Source organism: Olea europaea, unplaced genomic scaffold, assembly GCF_002742605.1.
Source record: "Olea europaea var. sylvestris unplaced genomic scaffold, O_europaea_v1 scaffold567, whole genome shotgun sequence".
Lineage (NCBI taxonomy): Eukaryota > Viridiplantae > Streptophyta > Magnoliopsida > Lamiales > Oleaceae > Olea > Olea europaea.
Window position 1 is genome coordinate 279335 of NW_019264005.1, and position 6000 is coordinate 285334.

Below are 6000 nucleotides of genomic sequence, written 5' to 3' on the forward strand. Positions count from 1 at the left end.
TATGATTGATGGCCTGTTCAAATTGAATGTAATTGTTGTAACCCCAACTATTATGAGTAATGAGAAAACTCATTCTGTTTACTTGCTTGAGTCTCCTAATCTGTGGCATGATAGATTAGGTCACGTAAATTACAATATTTTACGTAGACTAAGCAAACTAAATTACTTGCCTAGGTTTCAAATTGATTCAAATCATAAATGTGAAATATGCGTTGAATCTAAGCTTACTAGGTCTTCGTTTCATAGTATTGAAAGAAGTAACGAGCCATTGGGACTAGTCCACAGTGATGTATGTAACTTGAAATCTGTCCAAACACGAGGCGGTAATAAGTATTTTATTACATTTGTCGACGATAGCACGAGATATTGTTATGTGTACTTTCTTAAAAGTAAAGACGAAGCTATCGATATATTCATTCTTTATAAGAATGAAGTTGAAAATCAACTTAGTAAGAAAATAAAGGTGTTACGGAGTGATCGTGGTGGTAAATATGAATCACCGTTTGGTGAATTTTGGGCTAAACATGGAATAATTCACCAAACCACTGCACCTTATTCACCTCAGCAGAACGGAATTGCTGAGCGTAAGAATAGAACTTTAAAGGAAACGATGAATGCTATGTTGATTAGTTCTGGATTACCACAGAACATGTGGGGAGAAGCTATTCTTTCCACAAATTACATCTTGAATAAAGTGTTAAGAAAGAATATGGATAAGACTCCGTATGAAATTTGGACAAATTGAACACCTTCATATAAATACTTACGAATGTGGGGGTGTCTTGCTAAAGTTGTGGGGCCTCCTTCTAAGAATGTCAAGATTGGATCTAAGACAGTTAATTGTGTGTTCATTGGTTATGCACAAAATAGTAGTGCATATAAGTTCCTTGTGCATTATTCGAATGTACCTGATATTCATCCGAACACGATTATGGAGTCTAGGAATGCACAATTCTTTGAGAATATATTTCCTTTTAAGTCTCCTAAACAGTTAACTCCTATTAAACGGACAATGGAATCTTCTGCTTCTGGCAGTAGTAAAAATCCAGTTGAAAAAGGTGATGATGAGCCTAGATAGAGCAAAAGGACCAAAACTTCTAAGACGTTTGGCCCTGATTTTCTCACATATTTGATGGAGATGATCCTCAAAACTATAAAGAAGTTATATCTTCTCCAGATGGTCATTTGTGGAAAGAAGCCATCAAAAGTGAAATCGATTCCATTCTACAGAATCATACATGGGAGTTAGTAGATCTTCCACCGGGCTGTAAGCCTTTGGGATACAAGTGGATCTTCAAGAAGAAGATGAAAGCGAACGGCTCCATTGATAAATATAAAGCTCGGAGAATTGAATGAAAAATATTGAATAGAAGTAATGAAAAATATTGAATAGAAGTCTCTTCATATATTGTACCTCAAGTAACTCAAATCCCTTCATGTTTTTAATTCCTTTATTAATGAATGGTTTAACTCCTTCATTAATGAGCTAGCTTTCCTCCATTGGTATAAATTGGAGTCTCTCTAGGTTGGAAAATTACAAGTGAAATGCAAGCTTCTTCCTCTAAGCAACAATATTCTTTTTCTCACTTTCAAGTTCTTCTTTGTGCTTATAATTTATTTGTGACATAGAGTATATCACAGTTAGTTCGCAGGCGGTTAACGTAATGCAGCGTGAACCGACAACCTATTGTATCCTAAGAATCGAACACCGATCAAAACCTTTTGCACTCCGGTGAGGCGATGAATTCGATTTAAAGAAACTGTGAATACACAGGCTTCGATTTGATTTGATTCTCTAATATTTATCTACAATTACGTCCATCTCTAATTTTTAAGTTCTTAATTCAAAGTTAAGAATTAAAGTTTATCAGGTGATAATACATTTTTTAAATATTAATAATAAAATTAGAAAAATTCACAACTCCACCCTGCAAAACCCTCACCCCCACTCAATTCTAACCCTAAAATCTCCTCTCTCACTCTCTAATTCCCTTCTCAATCATCTCTCTAGCGAAAACTTCACGTACATCAAATTGTGATCGTCGTTGTGATCGAGAAGTGGACTGTGATGCCACTGATTCATCCTTATAATCTGTTTCTACCATTCATCCATCCACTTGGAAAACTTCGATGGATTCCAAATGCTCCGCCATTTATGTTTCTTCTTCTTGAAGTCATCTTCACAAAGGGCGGTATATGGGTGCGCGGCACTGCGGTTGCAGTCTGGTAGACTTGTGGAGGTCATGGCAGTGTGGTGATATTGTGGTTGTGGTGTGGTGGATTTGGAGGTCATGGATTTATGGAGATCTTATAGCTAGTCTGCTGTAGATTTGTGGAGGTTTAGTGGTTGATTTGCTCTCTGCTGTGGATATGTGGAGGTTGTGGTGGCGACATTGGTTTTGGGATTTTTCAGTGGGTGTGGTGAAGATGAAGATAGAGGAGATGGTAGTTGTGATTTTTGGTTCAGGTGATGGTTGTAGCAGTGGCGGCTACGATGTTGAGATGGTGGTGGCAATGGTTGTGCCTATGGTTGTGATTGTGGATTGGTGGCGATGGCGGTGGTGGCCATGATGGGAGAGACGGCTACGATGGCAATGATTATGGTTTGGGAATTTTTTGGTTGGTGGTGATGGTGATGGGGCTGTGTTGGATTGGAATTGTATAAAGAGGGATTATGACCAATTATTTAGTTATTGTGATCAATAAATTAGTAAATTTGTTACCAACAAATAATATGTGGCAAATGATTTGAGATTGTAACCAATAAATTGGATATTTTGTAACCAATAAATAATATATTATCTAAAAATTTGAACCATGACTTATAAAATTTGTGATTTGAGAACAATATATAAATTGTGAGCTATAATTTTTTTGATTTGTGACTAATAAATAAATTATGACCTATAAAATTTTTAATTTTTGACCTCTAAAATTTTTGATCCGTGACCAAGAAATAATTTGTCATCAGTTAATTCTATAATTTGTGATCAAATAATATAAAATTGTGACATTAATACATTGAATTAGGAAAATCTATTTTTAATTAATTATTTCATAAATAAAATTTAATTAATATCGATTGTTGAAATTTGAAATGATATTTCTTAATTTTGAAACGGATCAAACTTAATGTCTTAGATATGAAATTTTCCGTTTGGATTATCTGCCGACAAAGAGTTTTGTAATTGAAATTATAGAATTAGTAGTCTTTATACATTCAATAATGGTTCCTTCAATTTGTATTACAACATAAATGCATAATACGATATGACAAAACATTAACCGTTATTATTGGCCGACATCCTTTGTCTTCCAAATTGAATTATACAGCTTCTGTCCCTGCATTGAAAAGCCCCCTTTCTAGACATGTAACTGATATGGGTCCTAAGGGACTTCGCCACCCTCACTAATAGAGAGATTGAGGTTCTATACTCAATTTTTGTGGGGTTGTCACGTGTGAGAATATATTTTTCGATAGATATTTTTAAGAGATTGATATATAAAATATACACGGTCCAGCATTTTTAATATCGGGAATTAAATTTGTGGGTCAATAATTAAAAATTAAAAAATTGGGATTGAGTTTCATAGGCCCCATTTGGGAGCGATTTTGAGAATTGATTTTTTTACCGTTAGGAGAAACTGGGGGTCACTTGTGAGAAAAGAAGTCAAACTTTACAACTAGAATAGTAAAATAATGGTCAAAAAATCAATTTTTTTTGGTGAAAAATCACTCCCAAACACCCCCCTTAACGTCTCCATTAGAGCATGTTTGGAAGTAATTTTGAGAATTGATTTTTTGACCGTTAGGAGAAAAGTTGGTCCATCTATGAGAGAAGAAGTCAAATATAACGACCGGAATAGTGAAATAACGGCCAAAAAATCAATTTTTTTGAGAAAAATCACTCTCAAACAAGCTCTTAATATGATTTCGAGATATCAATCTTTAAGAAGTAAGGTTATGGGTTTCAATCCTATTAATTATGTGAAAATGTATGCATTATGGAAACCTTCAATGTAGAAGCTATACCACTGAACGTCCAACTTTATGAGGGGAAAATCGTCATTGATATTTCTATGAGTCTTCAAAATGGGATTATGCTAGAAAATAAAATTTTCTTTTTTATTAATGAATTCACACGTTAAATCACTCAATGTCCAACATTGTGAAAGTTTATGTCACATGCAATTCTAACATCTATATCGATAAATTTTGTAAATGTAGAGATCTATATTCACTGATTTAGGGTTCATGCCATCAGAGAAATCCACTTCTTGTTGATTCAGAAAATATGAGTGTATGTCTCTTTCGTTATGATTGTTTCTCGATTGCTCTGATCATTAAAGTTCTTTTGTATGTGATGTGAATTATCGTGTAAAGATGAATTTTTTGGGAATTTTACATGTTGGGATTCAGAGCTTCGCTTTTAAATGTCAAGATCCAAAATCACATTATCTGAAATACCGTGGAACCAAATTCTTTTTACTATTATTATAGCAACGTCAAATAGTTAGTTAGCGAAAGGCGTGTGCATTGCGAGCACAGCATATACAAATAGCATGCAATTTGAATCGCGTCTATTCATCTCAATTTACATGGCACATAGGATATGCGACATCGATACTTCTACACGCTTTAAATAAGCGAATGCTCCAAACAAAACTGAATTACATTGAAGCTCATTACACAATTAACTAGAAAAAAAATAATGAGGATTTAGCTGTAAATCACTATATACTAATAAAACGGTGGCTTTTAAAGTTTCTTTTCGGGCAGTTGGTGAGAAAAGTTATCATTGTATTGTATATGTTGCTTTTTTGGCTAAATAATTATCGATTTCGTGTGAAAACAGGAAATGTAATTAATTAATTAATTAAATCTAAGAGAGATGGGTTTTTTCACCTATCCCCTGCACATGCTTAGATACTAGCCAACCACCATGGACAAATATAAACAATAATATATTAAGACCCGCCCCCGAGGCATATTCCAGTTGTGCAAATGACAAAAGTGAGGTAGTTTCAGCCTTGCTAGCAACCGTAGTGTGAGGGTTCGATTCCTGAAATATGGAATTGGACTTTTTGTGGACACCAGTGTACGGGCAAACTCTTGTTCCCTACCTGGTTGGGACACATCCCGCGATTTACCTCCCTCATGATGCTCTAGGGATGGGGCGGTGGGGGCCCTCAAGGTTGGAGTTCAACCTTTTTTCAATAATATATTAAGACCCACCTAATTAAATTAATAAAATAAAAGTAATTAATTAACATTTAAACTTGAGCGAGGACAAAAATTTGTGCCCATTTCAAAGCGAAACATATATTCCGATTCCATGTATCATTTCAGATCTATGATCGTTCAACAATCTTTTGTGTAAATCTTGTGCCAACTACAAGGATTTGATCCCTCAACACAATCAATAGGAAGTTGTTAAATGAGCCCTAGAGTTTGGGTACTCTTTAATGTATTTAAATTTTTCGATCAATTTTTTATTTTTCTAGTCAAAGCGATTCGTCCAATCAAATTCTTTTAACATAGACAGAATTCATTGACTTTAATTTCATTTTAATGTCTTTATTAAATTAGATAAATACTAATATTTTACTTGTTATTTTTTTTTAAAAAAAATAATATATATATACACACATACGAATAAAAATTGAGCAGTAGAAAAATTTCAAAAAAATATTAAGATTCGAATTGAACCGACCATGGGATTGATTGCGCATGGCCCCGCTAATTAAGCAAAGATTGAGGAACCATGTGCCTTAGCCCCCTTAAAATCAGCTTAAGAAACTCATCCTTATTTAATTAATTATCCTAATGTGTCACAATCATAAGGCTCCTTCACCTTATTGTTTACTTTATTAGAAGTTAATTAATATTAGATTATATAACGATATGACTGTCTATATTATACTGGTGACAAATTTTTTTTCTTATCCAACCTACTATATATGTACCTAAACCCAACATCCCCTCTCCCCGTTCTTGCT